This window comes from Cibotium barometz, chromosome 40, assembly GCF_041138505.1.
Source record: "Cibotium barometz isolate CiBa-2024 chromosome 40, ASM4113850v1, whole genome shotgun sequence".
NCBI lineage: Eukaryota > Viridiplantae > Streptophyta > Polypodiopsida > Cyatheales > Cibotiaceae > Cibotium > Cibotium barometz.
In genome coordinates, this window is record NC_141085.1 from 10,167,616 (window position 1) to 10,185,164 (window position 17,549).

The window sequence follows — 17,549 nt, forward strand, 5'->3', positions numbered from 1 at the left end:
CTTCCCTTTGTTACGGTCCCTACTCTTTCTTTCCCTTTTTTCTTTTAGGGGTTTTTGATGCAAAGGAAGTTGTGGACAAGGCTACTTGATCTTGCAATTGCTTGGTTTGGGCCCTTGTCACAATCTCAATGGTACTTCTTTTTCGTCATCCAAAGATGGCATCACATATGAGACATTAACTATCCCTAACCCCATGGTAGGAGATGATGTCCTCATTGAGGAATTTAGATTTGATGGCTTAGAGAACATTCATCAATCACTGATCAAAATTTCAATGCCACACTTTATACACTAATGGAGGTAGATTAGTTAGTTGTGTTGATGCCTTCTGGGTTAGTTTGCATTGGGTAATCGACCACTTTGTGAGGGCCTTGGCATCTAAAGTAAGCTCACCTTGGTGCATTGCTATCTCTCAATCTATAAGTTCTAGATGCTATTTGCATTAAGGTGGTCGACTGGTATGTGTCAGCATCAAATGTTTGGGTTGTGCCATGTGGTTCTCATCCCTTTTCAACCCCACCAAGTTTGGGTACTCAACATAGAATTCAAGTGTGTTAGGAGGTTCATTGATAATTGGCTCAGTCTCGACTAGCCTTGGTAGTTCTTGGTAGGGCTAGTTAAGGAGGTAACATTGGAAGTGGAATCTCCATGTCCCTATAAAGATTCCTAACAACAATTGGGTTCTTGCTTGGGTAAGCTATGGCTATGGTATTGGGAGGTGGTGCTAGAAAAGATAATGGTTGTGGGGGTGCTAGTCATCCTCATCATCCGCATCACCGCTAGGCATGGTAGCAACTGGTTGATTCATGATTTCCATATCTTTTGTAATACCCACACCACTAGTTTTCTCTTTCTCTAAGGATTGGGCATTCTTGGGCTGTGTAGTTGATTTTGTAAAATAGCACACCACATCAACTTTTATCTCGGAGCTAAATTGAGTCCTCCTTTGATCACAACACTTTAATGTCTTTAGAACTCTTGGGTGTCCCAATCTTCTTTGAATCTTGCCTCTTTTGATGCTTCCTCTTGGTCACTAATTCTGACTTAGACTTTCCATGGTTGGGATGCCAATAAATTTATCATCAAAGTCTGTGGTGGCATCCAAGAAATACTCGAATGTCTTTTAGCATATAATGCATCATTAGTTATCACTTGCTCCTTAATCCTTCCAAGAACAACAAAGTCATCCTGGTTTAGCATGCTTTTTTCTTAATGGGGCACCTATTGTTCAAATTCTTGAGATGATTATTGATGTATTCTCTCATCATTTTTTGTGTTCAAGCTACTTGAATTGGTAAAGCTAAGTTACTAAGCTATGCTTAGCACTAGTCTTAGAGAATTCTATTGTAAACACCATTTCTAAGTCTTTCAAGGTTTTCTCTTTATGAATCTTTAAGGAATTGAATCTAGATCAGGGTGCTATTCTTTAAGGTTAAGCCAAAAGCATCCATCTTAGTTCAAGGATCAGTCACCCTTTCTGTAGTACAAACTTGCTTAAAAGTGTTTAGATGGCTTTAGGGATCTCCCATTCCATCAAACTTCGAAATCAGCTTGGCTATAAAAGGGGGTTTATCTTGGAATATTTATACTACCTCCCTCAATCCCTTGGTAGTTCTGATTAATGTCAAAAAAACATCAATGTTTCTTCTTATTTTTGGGGTTGTGTAAGTTTTGAACTCAACCAGTTTTATAACTTAGCTCAGGGGCCATTGCAACCATGTGCTTAGGTTTCATTCTAGTAGGTACCTAAATTTTGAACTCGTCCTCTATTGGTTTTTAAACTCGGCCTCTATCAATTCTATAACTGGCTCAATAGGGGGCATAACAACCATGTGCATAAGTTCCATTATGGGAGGTACTTGAGTATATTTATAGTCTCATATATACATAGGCTAGCACACCAAAAGATGCTTCTTTTGGTTGTTCTCATGGGGTACAAAGCCTGAATGTGTCATTTAGTATCCATATACATGTGCTCCATGATCTGTGGGTACAAAGCCTGAATGTGTCATTCAGCATCCATATATAGGTGCTCCTAATCTGTGGGTACACTTGAGGCCCTATTTTTTTTGTGGCTCTCAACTCTGGCAGTTCCCCATCCTAACTAAATTGCACTATTGGTTCAACTAGGGTTACTAATCAGGTTCTTTCTGAAGGCTCTCGCCTAATGGTTCTCATCCTTATGGAAACAGAATGTTTCTCTCATATTGGGTCTAATGTGGAGGGAAGCTTGATTTTGGCTTTGGATCTATGGTTTGTTCCCTTGTGAAATAAAAATAAAATTCTCCCCTTGCTCGCTATGCTTCCTAGTCTTGAGGTGATTCCAGGAGAGGTCCTCACTTTGCTTGTCCTTGAAGTCCTATGTTATAGGTCCATGTGGATGGGAAAACTCCCCCCCTTCTTAGACCTTTCCATCCTTCTCACTTCCTCAACCACTTTTGGGATGTATGTGTTACCATACTCATCCGCATATGTTGTTTGAGGACTGGGGAGATGATAACACATATTAACTAGAGGTGTCCTTGCATCCCTCTGTATGTTGGTGATGTTAAAGGGGTTGCCTGGGCATCCTCGTACTGGCATCACCTTGATTGACTCTAACTCTCCTCAGAATGAATGGGTCTATGACTTGGATCAATTACTAGGAACTCTTAAAACTACTTTAGCTCTTTGTATACCTAGTGTAATAATGATCCCAAACTTGTCATCAAGGCTCTATTTTTGAGCCACGATATCAAACTACCATGAGGTTATAAAAAGCCTATCCACCTTCTCTTTTCCTTTTTGTGATACATCATGTGAATTTATTGAATTCTTAACACTTACAGTACCACCAAATGATGTGTCAGAATTTCTCACATTCTTCCTCAACCTTCTTGACCAAGGTCTAACACAATAGACCCACTACTAGATGACTATGTAGGTCCACTAAGCACATGTGATTGATGATCTCCATTCACTGTATCCATAGTATTGTTTACATCAACCTCTATGGAATCCTTCATTTCATCAAACACAACATATCTATTGCTCACTTGCATTTAATGTATAGTAGAGTTATAGCATCTATAACCTTTTTGCTCAAGTGAATATTTGATGAAGGTACATTTTTTAACCTTGGGATCCTATTTGCTTCTCATCTCATTCACTACATGTACATGTGCAATGCACCCAAACACTTTGAAATGTGCCAAATATGTTTTTCTATAGGTGTTATGCCATGAACTGGCTAAGTGGGGGTTCTGTTCATAATGTAAATTGTAGTGCCTATTGCTTTAGCTCAAAAATAATGAGGCATTTCTTTCTCATGCACCAATGCATGGGAAACTTCTACAATAATATATAACCCCATTTTGTTGTGGGATGTACCTATATGTAAATTACCTCTGGATCCCATGATAGCTTAGATAATCAATGAATTCATTAGAGAAATATTCTCTTCCACCATCTGATTTTAGACATTTTCTATGTATGCCTCTGTCTTTCTCAACCATAGCCTTGAAGCTTTTAAAGTGCATAAACACTTCACTTTTCTCTTTCATGAAATATAGCCACATATTCCGAGTGTGATCATCAATCAAAGATACATAATATTGGCGTCCTTTGATTGATGTCACCTTGTTGGTCCCCAAACATCAGAATGCATTGCATCCAATGGTCTTTGACTCACATTCCTTTCATGTGGAAATGCATGCTTGGGCTATTTTACTAATTGACATGCTTCAATAATTTGTACATTCCATCTAATTTTAACTTTAGAAAACTTGTAATAATACTTTGGGCTTGCATATTTTTCAACTATTGAATATTGACATGACCAATGTGGATACGCTTGAAATTAATGTCTATAATCACACCTGTATTATGTGCAAACATTACAGCTTGATATCAATATCTATAATCACACCTGTATTATGTGAAAACATTATAGCTTGATATCAGTGTCTATAATCATACCTATGGACCTGCCTAATATCAATGTGGGCATGCCTGATATCAATGTCTATAATCACACTTGAATTATGTGCAAACATTACAACCTTCATTTCAAGTATCAATGTCTACAACAATCACACGTGCCATGTGCAAACATTATAGCCTTCACTTCAGGTATATTTACATCCCAATATAAACATTATGCCAACTTTGTTTCCCCTTATATACCCATGTGGCATTCATTATTGAAATCTTTTACATAACATCATGAGGGTTAAACCTCACTTGCAGACCTTGCTCAACCATTTGTCCAACATAAACTAGGTCCTTTGTAATGTTTGGAACATGAAGTACATCAGTGAGATGCTTCATTTTTCCATCTTGCATAGAAAATGGCACCTTACCAACATATGCATAATACGATGTGCAATATTATCACCTCTACCCTATTTTTTTCATTTTCTACATATCCCTAAACCACTCTCCACATAGCTATTCAAGTAGTTAGAAGCACCCACATTAACATACCATACATCTCTAGGATTCCATGCATTGGTAATCATAGAACTAAGCATATACTATATCACAAAAAGTTGCTTACTTCTATCTTCAGCTTGCTTGCTTTGAAGATGAATAGTTCCCTTATGCTGCAACTTTCCACTTTTAATGGCTTTTTGCTTTTTTATAGCACTCCTTTTATATATGACATGGTTTGCCAATAAAATAGTACTCTATGCTATTTCCACTTTGGTTTCTTTGCCATCCACCTTGGCTTGCCTAGCTCCCCTTTGCTAGAGTGGCCCCTTTCACTTCTTTGTGCATTAGATTCCTGTTGTTGGATATCCATGATTTTTGTTTCTAAAATGGCCTATGCTTCGGCCTTTAGATGATTATCTGCCTCTACCTCTACATGTGTTCAAGAACGCTTGGTTTCTTTGCCATCCACCTTGGCTTGCCTAGCTCCCTTTTGCTAGAGTGCCCCCTTTCACTTCTTTGTGCATTAGATTCCTGTTGTTGGCTATCCATGATTTTTGTTTCTAAAATGGCCTATGCTTTGGCCTTTAGATGATTATCTGCCTCTACCTCTACATGTGTTCAAGAACGCTTGCTCTTACATATTTTTGGAAGATGATTTTGTCATGATATTCATCTCCTTAGTGAGGATAAGAAGGGATATAAAGTCCTTAAAGTTTGGGAAGTTTTTCTGAAATAGATAGACCATGTCTAAAACTGATCATAATTTTTGCCAACAAGCCCATTCACAACGTGGCTGACACCAAGTCATCATCATTATCTAAAAGGATATAAAGAAGGGATATAAAGTCCTTAAAGTTTGGGAAGTTTTTCTGAAATAGATAGACCATGTCTAAAACTGATCATAATTTTTGCCAACAAGCCCATTCACAACGTGGCTGACACCAAGTCATCATCATTATCAAAACCTTCATAGAGCCGAGGGCATCTGTAAGCCCTTTAACTTTTAATGAGTAATCACTGATACTCATCTTATTCCTCTGCACATTATGTAGCTTGAGCTTTAACTATATCTTTCTTGCCTTATACTTATGCTATATAATTAATCAAGGTATCCCATACATCCTTAAGTGTCCTTGCATCCTATATATGACCAATCATCGCATTTGACACCCTAACAAATAGCTAATACATCACTTTGTTAAATCTCTCATGCCATGACTTAAAAGCCCATGCCTATTTGAGGAGTGATTGTTCTTGTCTAGCTTCTTGCTCATAATCTGGGGATAGATTTTCAGATGTGGTTACCTATAACAACTGAACATCCTTGTAGAAACTTCTACACTTATAGTAAACTTATAATCTGCAACATAATCACCTCCTCCAATACTGTAAACATGTTATATTATAAATGTATATGGATCAGCCACACAAACATACATTTGCCAACCACTTGCCTGTAAACCTGTAATATTTAATTGTATATGGATCAGTCACACAAACATACATCTGCCACCAACAACCTGCAAATCTCAGATTCTCTGCACATAAATTGACATGTAACCAAATTTCTGTTGCAACTTTGCTCTAACCAAAAATTGGGCATACATAGTCAAAATTGACAATTTCATAGAGTGCCTATGCGATGAAAAACTTGCAAAGCCAAGAAAAGGCCCAAAATGGCCTCAAATCCAAATTCTAAAACTCCCACAAAATATATAGCCCCTCTACTTCACCACCGTGAAAGGTGTGCACCTTATTGTTATGCCCATCTCATATTCTTTCCTAGTAGTTATGTAGAGAGGTTTGCTTCTAAATCAAAGAGAAAGAGATGGAGCTACTCTTACCCATGTAGTGCTTGATTTTCTTGCCTCTTGAGCTCTTCATGTGAACTAGCACTATGATACCATAAGAAGAATGTGGGGAAGAGGGTGAGCTTGAGCTCCTTGCAAGTAAACATGTATACACAAGAGTAGACAAGCACACAAGGGACATGGATGGTTGAACCTTCTTCTATTCTCTTCTCTTCTCTACAACCATGCCATAAAGATAATAGTACATATTATAAGGAAATTACTCTTCTACTATAATATACAAAATGGTTAGTCCATAGTGTGAACCCGACTATCTGAGCTAGTGCTCTGAGCTAGTGCTATATCTATGACATGATGGTACACTAAAATGGTTGTCATATAGCCAATAAACCATTGGCATCATATCACCATATCACCCATAATCTCACCAACCATGCCAATGGTGTAAGTGCAGACCTATCATCCTAGCATGTCACGCCTATATCCACACTAATTGAGCTTGAGATCTCAACAATAGAGTAATATTACAGTGGCAAAAACCAGAGCATATTCTAAAGGACTACTAATAAAAGCATAATGACATCAAAAGTGGAAAGTTACAGCAAAAAAACTATAAATCTTCAAGCAAGCAAGCTAAAGATAAAACAACACATGTGAATAGACTGTAGAATCATAAAGAACATAAATTAAATTACAAAAACTATCCATCACTCCCAGGGGGGATTTGTTGCCATATATATATAGGCAATGATGTGTGTGAACACACTTAGGACCGTCGGGGCACTTTTTCCCTCTTTAGGAGGTTTTTTCCCTCGGCTTGTATATACGCCCATCCTTCTAGGGCTAACTTATCTTTTGTACATTGACACAATCTAATACATTGTGTGTTGTGTGCATTCTTGCTTGCCGCCCCTTTCTATCGCTACAGGCATCTTTACACATGTTGCTAATAAGCATCATGTGTGAGATGCTCAAAATGATGATAAGCCATTGCATAAGGGATGATTTTTCATCATTTAAGTGACGTTACTTCATGGCATAAACGATGCCCACCATCTCATAAATATGGTTCATTTAAAAGAAATAATCCATCGCTTGTGTGATGAAGAGTAATGCTTAAGCGATTCCCAACGTCTCTTTTATCCGATTAAAAACTAGCATAATTTAGTGTGACTGTTCTCTCTCTATTGCACAAATGGGAGAATGAGTTACAAATAAGAGAAATTGGTTTTTATAGTTCCACGCCTTTTCCCACTAGGCCGCCCGGGAGTAAGTGACCTAGGCTCAAGAGCTCCACCATAGCTCACACTTGTTGTCGTACCGAGACGGTTGCTCTAATCTAACAGGTGGTGCAATCTCTCTTGCGAAGATTGTGTGGGATCTACGTGGAAGATGATCGCATTGGTAGCCTAATAACTCAAGCAAGAGGGAGAGACGAAGTAAGAGGGAAGAAAGAGAGAACAAGTGATTAGCACTAATCACTCTTAAACCCTAACCCTAGTGAGCAGCTTCTTGTGATGCAATAAGAAAACTATATATCTTCAAGCAAGCAAGCTGAAGATAGAAGTGAGCAAACTGAAGAAAACTATGCATCTTCAAGCAAGAAAACTGAAGACAGAAGTGAGCAGCTTCTTGTGATGCAGCATACATTTAATTCCACGACTCTTGATGCATAGAATCATGGGGATGCATGTGACATATATAAAATTGAAAAAACTAGGGTATGTGAAAACGGGTGATGATATTGCACATGTTGGTAAGGTACCATTGTGTTTATATGTAGGATAGCAAAATGAAGTACCTACTAGCTCATGTACTTCATGTTCTAAAAATTATATAAAGAACCTAGTTTATGTTGGATAAATGGTTGAGCAAGGTCTACAAGTGAGGTTTAACCGTCACATGGATGGTATGTAAAAGATTTTAATAACCAGTACCACATGGTTACTAAGGGGAAAAAAGTTGGCAAAATGTTTATATTGGATGTAAACATGCTTGAGGTGAAGGCTATAATGTTTGCACATGGTATAGGTGTGATTATAGATATTGATATTGAGCATAAATGCATTCGTCATGTTAATATTCAAGTTTAAAAAAAACATGCAAGCCCAAAGTATTGGTATAGGTTTGTCAAAGTTCAAAGTGGGTAGAGTTCACAAAGTATATAAAAAAGCATGATAATTAGAAAAATAGTCTAAGCATACATTTCCACATGATAAGAATGTAAGTCAAATACCTTTGCATGTGGTGTATTTTGACATTTGGGGAGGACCAATAAATAAAACTTCAATCAAATGATGCCACTTTTATATATCTTCACTTTCATTAATGACCACACTAGAAAGGTCTGAGGATGCCACTTCTATGTATCTTCAATTTCAATGACAACCACACTAGAAAGGTGTGGGTATACTTCATGAAAGACAAAAGTGAAGTGTTTACACACTTTCAGAGCTTCAAAGCTATAGTTGAGAAAGATAAAGGCATATACATAAAATGCCTAAGATCAGATGATGCGGGAGAATATTTCTCTAATGAATTCAATAATTATCTAAGAGAGTATATGATAAAGAGGTAGTTTACATATACTTGACATTAAAATGGAATTGTAGAAAGGAAGAACATGCATACTACAAAAGTTGCTCATGCATTGATGAATAATAAAGCAATATCTCACTATTTTTGGGCTGAAGCAATAGTAACTACACTTTATAATATAAACAAAACCCTCATTGCAGCAGTTTATAAGGTCCCTCCCAAGACATGTATGTATGTGTCTCTTTTAATATAGATTTCAATAAGGAAAGAGAGTGTAATTAAAGAAGAGCGAGACAACAAGGCTAGAAACATTAGGAAAGTGTTAGAATAAAAATATTAGCTCCAAAAATCCTTTTTAAAAAAAATAAGAAGATAAGAATAGTTCTATAAGTATCTCCAAAAATAGAATTTCGAATTTAGGTGATAAGAGGTCATATTTAGAGTACTTTTACATATTTAGAGTCCATGCATACTAAAAATGTAAAAAAATAACGCGTTTCTAAAGATAGCGCATTTGTGACTATATACAAACATTTTTGCCTATTCTACCCGCGTACGCTTGTAGACTAGATGCCTTCCCATTCTTTTGACTGGTTATACAACCATATTCTGAGTTTTTATCAGAGAGTTATGGTCGAAATAATTTGCTATTTCTGTTAGGGTCTCTACACAGAGAAAACTGTGAGAAGGCAGCAAGTAGCCTCAAGGTAATCCTAGAGCTTGAGATGTATATATCCCTTTATTCTTATCTAATATCTTAGAAAAGAAGCTTAGATTGCTATGGTCTTTCGGAGGAAGAGACCAAACTCCATAGCTTTTCTTTTAGAGAAAGAATAGTATACCGTAGTCCTGTAAGAGAAGGCTATTTTGCCATAGACTTTAGAAAGAGAGAAGAGTCACAGTACGAGTAAGAGGAGATAAAGCTTAGGGATGATTGGACGATTTCAATCGTAAGACAAGATATTAGAAGACTCTATTCTCATATGTCAAGTTCAAAAGCTCTTGTTAACGAGCAAAGACAATGATAAACGATAAATTTCTATAAGGTATATACATATTTTGTTTTTCAATTATATATCATTCTTAGGGGTTGAGGTATGGCCCCAGCTTCTCTATTAATTGTTAACAGTGATCTATTTGATTGATTTACTATTTAAAGTTTGTTTTCTTTTAAACAACAGTATATGCCTTAATAAAGAATGTCTTATCGCAATCTCAAGTTGAAATGCTAAAATCTTTGTGAAAAGGATTCTTAAGAAGGTAACATAGATTCTAGTTCTATAGTTTAGTTGAGTAAATGGAAAGGTATAGGTATAACTTCTCCCTACCTTGACGCTGCCCCGTTCTTGTGCTTGTATAGCCGGACGACGGAGACATTAGTAAGGCCCAGAGTTGGCCCATGGTATCCCTCATACCATTGAGAGAATGAGGTTTGCCGATTAAGGCAAGTGATTGTGATGCTGCCTAGTTCTGAGGGCCCAGGCTAGTGTGGTGAATTAGCCCACCCTAGTGCGCAGACATCCCTCTGAGGGGCGGGAGGATCGAGCGATGGGGCGATAGGCCGGCTTGAGTCCTCGCCAGCGGCTGACGACGATGAGGTGTATGGTCCCGTAGGGTTTTGCCCAGCATGTAGAGGCTGGAAGGCCGAATTCTAGATCATCGGCGGTATAAAGGAAAAGAATAAGAGAGCCGGTTTGGCTTGTATGAAATTGATTCATGTATAAACTTTTTTATTTATAAATCTTATATTGGTATTATTGTATTGTGTAAAAAGACTGTTTTAACAAACCTTGTGAAAAGGACCTTAATTAAAGAACTTATTTATTTATGTCAAACAGTGTGGTAGGATTAATTAGAAAACAAATTGACGCGTGAGTAGGGTGGAAAGTGGGAGGATGGAATGCCCCGACGACACCATCCTACGGACGGGTGGACCCGATTAGTCAGGTAGCTTTCCAACAGATTAAGTGAAAGCCCTACGCTAGATAATTAGGTTCTTGGGCAACTCTATTCTAGAAGACTAGGTCAGCGGCTGTGCCCTGCATGGATGAGGAAAAAAGCGTTGCCTCTAGAAATCAAGTCTAGTAGTTGCCCAATTTATGATAAATTACCCTATGGGTGATTTGACTTTTAGAAGATCACGCTTCCCCTGTGGGATAGGACTAGGTCTTACCTATGAATCGTATCCTTGAATCTCTACATGGTCAAGGTATCGATAAATAGGAAATTTTCTCCAAGCTAAGACTTAGTGGACTATCTTAAGTGTTTCTCCTATTTTAGAAGGGGGAACCTTACACAGTTCATGGCAGACACTTGAACAAAGGTTAACTGGTAAAAAACTAGATTTTGGCACACTTGAATGTGTTTGGATGCATTGCATATGTACATGTACCAGATGAGGTGAGCAAAAACTTGGTTCCCAAGGTAAATAAATGTATTTTTATTGGATATTTCCTTGAGTAGAACAGTTATAGATGCTATAACTCCACTACGTGTGAGATTTGACTATAATTTTCATCCCCCATTAATATTAATATGAAAAATTGTGCAAAATTTAAAATTTTTATATCGCCCTTGCCTAAGGAGAAGTGCAATTAAATGCAAGTAGGTCTACAAAGCAAAGCATAATTCAAATGGGGGACTATGAATAGGTGTACAAGGCAAGATTGATATAGACATGGGATTTAGTGCCCCTGCCTAAGGAGAAGTGCAATTAAATGCAAGTAGGTCTACAAAGCAAAGCATAATTCAAATGGGGGTCTATGAATAGGTGTACAAGGCAAGATTGATATAGTCAAGGGATATGTACAAACCTATGGCATTAATTATTAGGAGACTTTTACCTAATTTCTAAGATGAGAACCATGAGAGAGCATTCATTGCTATGGCAACAACTAAGGGACAAAATAGATAAAATTACAATGGGCATAAAATGGTGTTAACATGCCCTCCAAAGCCTAAATGGTGAGCTTGTAATAGCTTTTGTTGGTGGTTAGTCAATTTGGTTATGCTGAATTAGCTACTACTACTACTAAACTGACAATGTCTAAAGAGATCAATAAATTCACTTTCTTCTACATAAAAATCTACATAAGTACTAATGTTTTCTAAGGCCATATAAAGGGTAAGTGGGAATTAAAGACAAGATTAAAAATCATAAAAAAGTTATGTGAATTGTAATGTTTATGTAGGCATTAGTTCGTTAATACATGTGTAGATGAGGGCTTCTTTCCATAGGTCTTTGGTTAAGTTAGAGGCTTCCTTTATTCTTGGCCCTTTGTTCTTGCCATCTAGAGTTAGTTGCTCAATACCTTTTCAGAGGACTTTTTAGCATCATCAAACAAATAGGCTTTTGTCTTCATCATCATTAGGGTAAGCAATGTGAGAGTTTGCTTGAAGCTATATGAAGATCATCGTAGAATGATTCCTCTTAGATTGTAGACTATAGGAAACTAAATGCCTCTATGTGGTTACTACTCTCTATCCTTCATCTTGAATCCATTGAAGAATTTCTTTGAGCAAGTATTTAGAAGCCGATTTCGGAGTGGTCATTGCTATCGTGAGATGATCATTTTCTCTTCATCATATCCAATATAGTTGCATCTTGAATGATTTGGCACCATAAGCTAAAATTGAGTGCTATTGGATGTAAAGGTACCTCAAATATGTTCCTGGGAATCCTTAACTTAATGGTGTTATAAACAAAGGACATGGTCCCATGTCGAGGCATATGTGAATGGCATGGTGTGCTCAATGACTCTTGTGAAGTGATATGTGATAGAACTGGCCTAGTATTGTTAATATTATGCTAACGAAAAGAGAAGGTTAGTGTTAAAATCAAATGGTTAAATGATTGAGAGGGAAACCTTAGATAGCATGGATAGGTTGGGTGATTGACGCCTAGTTAATGAGACTCTCCTTTAGTTCCTTGGTTCCTAAAATAACCTTTTATTACTGTGGAATTTCCTAGCCTTGGCTGGTACTTCATGATGCAACTTCTTGATCTTTTTATCTCTCTTCTCTCAAGCTTTTTGGTGCATGTTGTCTCTCTAGCTACAAAACTTTAAGTGAGATTCTTGTTCTCTTCTTTGTTTTTTCATTGCCCCTTTTGTTTTTAACTGGCCATCCTTTGTTTCCTTATACATGGCTAATGCACTCTCAAGCTCCTTCTCTAGCTACTTTTGTTTTTCCACCACTCTATCATATGTTATTAGATGGTTATGGGTCTTCTCTAGTTGCTTCATATCTTTTGGATCAAAATTAGATCTTTCTTTTATTTTATGTCTCCTTCTAAGCTTTCTCAACTTCTTGATCCTCATTTTATTTGTTTTTCCACCACTCTATCATATGTTATTAGATGGTTATGGGTCTTCTCTAGTTGCTTCATATCTTTTGGATCAAAATTAGATCTTCCTTTTCTTTTATGTCTCCTTCTATGCTTTCTCAACTTCTTGATCCTTATTTTATTTGTCTACTAGCTCTGCTCCCCTTTTCATTTGTTTTGCTTACTATTCTAAGAGGCTTCCTTTTGATTATTTAAAATGAATAGCTTCTGGATATCCCTTTGTTGTGATCTTCTAGTGTCCAAGCATGTGTCTAGCATTTCTTTTGCAAAAGAATCCAATGGGAAATTCAAATCTAGCACTTACACCTCAAATGGCTCTTAAGAGAGACACACGTGTCATCTTTTGGGCATAGGCATATGCTTCTTTCATAAGCTTAGAGGTTGCTATCTTGGTGGTGCTAGATTTTCCTTGCTTTTATGTTGCAATTTCTTGTGCTTTGATCGAAGAGATATTTGGGAGCTACACTATGTTCTCCATATTAAAAATCCTAGACACTACTTGTGATTGAGAGGTTGTTTTTTTAAAACCACAATGGTGGCTTTAAATTAAATTATTGCTATTATATTTGATATTATTGTTCTGTGTGGACTTTTAAAACACTAGGCATCTCTATATCTCCTTGTAGTTGGTACCTACATTTGAGCTTATGATGACTCTCCACCACTATTACTTCCACTCTAGATTCTTAAGGGACTTGTGGGGAAAATGGGCCTAGCCACAAGCTACCTACTCAACCTCTCAATTATTGCTCTTCCTTGCTCTATGTCTGATTTGCCATTTGTATGTATTTTTCTAGATTTAGTACTCTCTCAAGTGGTGGTTTCTCGTCCTCCTTAAGGGAATGATATGTCACTTTTATTAGCACTTATAGGTTTTGGGTCTTATCTTTTGGTGTTTTTGTAAATTTTCTAGATCTCTTTGTGGAGGAAATAATCCACCCTTCCTTGATCCTATGAGCCAGTTCACATTGGCTCTCAATTGGCTTGACCACAGTAATTGGTTATAGTGCATAGGCTAGTATTTTGTAGTTTGGCATACTTAAAGCCTGGTGTCCCTAGGCTTGCATAAGGCTATCTTGTGCTTATTTATGAGTTTTTATTTTTTATTTTTCATTGATAACTGGCATATTTATAGTACTTCTCATTATGTCCACATTAAGATGTATATCCAAAGTGCTTCTCACCATGTCCACATCAAGATGTATATATGTTTCATTACCTTGATTATCTTTGACCTTGACCTTATGGATTTTGGGATTATATGTAGCCATGGTGCTACTCTTTACATGTCCACAATTCATAGCAAACTTTGCAATTGAGGAGGAGAATCAAGTTTCATTAGAGGCGAGATGTATGTAAGGGAAATCAATGCCTCTTGAGGGTGGTACCCTTGTAAAACCCATCATACATATTCACCCAAAGCAAGGAGCAAATAGACCATGAATCTAGGAACATAGTGTTGCAAGTACACCTATGACACTAGTGGGATACCAATCTATGAATACCCCATGACAAATACAGTAGTTGTGCCTCCTAATGAGAAATACCATTAGGGGCATAAGTCTACAAGGTTATAGAGTCATCTTCTCGTGCACTACTAACTCCCAGAGATGAGCTAAGATATGTACTTGCTCCTGAACCTATCATTGAATTATCAAAAGAGAGTGCTCATGCTCATATTCCTAAGGAAGTGAGCAGAGTTATAGACATCATTCCATTTTTGGTGGTTAGACAACCAAGAGGAACGAGAATGGAAAATGACCATAACCATCCGAGGATGAGAGCCTCATTGAAAGATATCAAGTAGAGGTAGCGTCTACCACAAAAACCAAGTTTTGTGAAGAGAACAGAAGCAAAATGATGCTATTGGAACCCTGATTCCAGAGACCCTCAAAATAGAACTTAACGCACCAGGGAAAGGAGGTAATATCTAATTACGAAAGTCAAGTTATGTGAAGAGAATGGAAACAACATGATGCTAATTAGAACCATTATTCCAAAGACCCTCGAAACCCACCTTATCCCACCAGAGAAAGGAGAGCTAGAAATGGAAGAAAAACCCTCTAACAAAGCCATAAAAAAACAAATCCAAGGCTTTAGTGTAGGCCTTGAGAACTTAAGCTTTGTTATAAACAATCTCAAGTATTTATAATGAATACAAAGGGATGTTAAAACTTAAGTTCCATGTCATTTCTTACCCCATGGAAGGTAGTTTTTACGTTATGACTGCAGGAACAATACTTAAAGGGATCATCCTTGAAAGGGTATGGATTGCTAAGAATGACTATAGCATAAATTAGACCATGAGGATGACCACAATCAAGCTAGCATGAAGAGATCATCCTTGGAAGGGTATGGAATGCTAATAATGACTATATCATAAATTAGACCATGAGGATGACCACAATCAAGCTAGCACAATAGACAATGAGCATTCTTCTCGTTAAAGGAGAGTCTAGGACACATCCCCATCAGGATCTAGAAGTTACTGACATCACTATAAGAAGGTCCCATCGATCTCGGTAAGTGCAATTATCCGTAAACTGAAAGACTCATCCAATCAAACCCCCACCACATCCCTTCAAACTAATAATCAAGGAGTCAAAAGCCCGATTAAAAAAAGGAAAAGCTTTGTAAAAAATTGAGGAGGCACCATAAGAGAAACCAAAGGCTAGCAACTAATACTTGCAATCGTGCCACCTCAATTCCTCGTAAAGCCCCAAAGAACTAGATGAAGCAAGTGTGGTACCAAAGACACTGAGAAAGCCTAGTTGTCTTGTGAGCCCACCAAATAGCCGAATCCCAAGAATAAAAAGCCTAAATAGGTGTGGATTTTGAAGGAGAGTATCCCCAAAATGCCAATGAAAGTTGACGAGATAAGCTGGTGTGGATCCCTAAGACGACAAGAAGACTAAAGACAAATAGTGATCTAGCAATAGAGGGATGGGTGACCACACAAAGGTCACTAATAGCCCAGGGATACTATTGAGGAAGAAGCCAGATCTGGGTGCCAAAGGTGCAAAGATGCAACTCTCCAAGAGTAGAGAAAGAAAGGTTGACAAAACCATCATCATGCTCAAGGACCATGCATTCGACAAGTCACACCATAGTAGATATGGATGCCCAAAAATTAAGATAAATAAAAAGCTAAGAGAGAGCACATATGAATTGTTGAAGAGTAGGAGCAACTTCAAAAACACATCAAAGGACAACCCAAAAAGCTAATATAAAGGGAAAGCTAAGATAGAGAACACATGGATTGTTGAAGAGCAAGAGTAACGTGAAAAGATGTTTTATGCATTCAAATCATACCTAGGGATGCCTACAATTAATGATGTATGCATTTTGACACTAATAAACTGTTTGGGACCCATGCACTGAGAAGGACCATTTAAAAAAAGGAAAAAGGGAAAAAATTAAATCATCGATTGGACGATCCGGCTCACCAATTAGCCGATCCTACTCTTAAATCACTCAATTCTACACTTTCGATTGCTAAGTACCAGGATGGATCAATTGCTTGTCCAACCATCGATCAATGTAGCTACTTCAATCTCTGACCTTCAATTGGTTGACCGGCTATCTCCAATCGCCAACGATCCAACTTCATGAATCATTGAGTTCTTGAATCACTTGCTTCTTGAATCAACCAACTTTACCTGTATAATCACCTGATTCTACTCCAAGGATCGCTAATCAAACCTTACATCGCACCACAAATTATGTATATAAGGTAACTTGCACTAATTTGACCCTATTACTCCACATAGAATTTTGGTACCAAGACAAACCTATGATTGACTCACCTTACAAATAACCTGCACTCTCTCTTCTTTGCCACCACACCTTCTAGCTACTGTTCTTCACTTCAAGGTAGGGACCACACCAGCCTGGTTGCTTTGAAATAGGCGGGTTGCTTTGCAATAGGCGGGTTGCTTGAATTAGTGTGCGCACAAATATCTTGAGCAAAAGTGCAGATAATAGTAGTTTTGTGTGTTCAAACCTTAAGGTCAGTTATTTTGGGACAATAGACCGCACCTTGTGATGTAGACTTAGCTATAAGGAAAGGGAATAGCAAAGGCAACTCGCAATATTCACCCAATAATGAATGAAGAATAGTGAAGTTCACACAAGAGTTGGTTAAGGTAGACATTCAACTTACCCATGGTCACACTAGGGAGAGGGATTGGGAATTCAAAAGAATAAATAAGCCAGTAGAGAAGGCATCCTGTTTCAGAATAGACAAGCATAAGTTGCACTAGGAGGATGTCATCTTACCACATCTTATCATGCTATGCAGGCTATATTACACATACTTGTCCTTTTATAAGCCACATCACAAAACTGGGTGGATGTAGGCCTACTCACTCGATTCAATAGAGCTCACATGTGCCCCAATTCCCTTTATGCAAAAGAAAATTGGGAAGAACTCATTTAAGCAG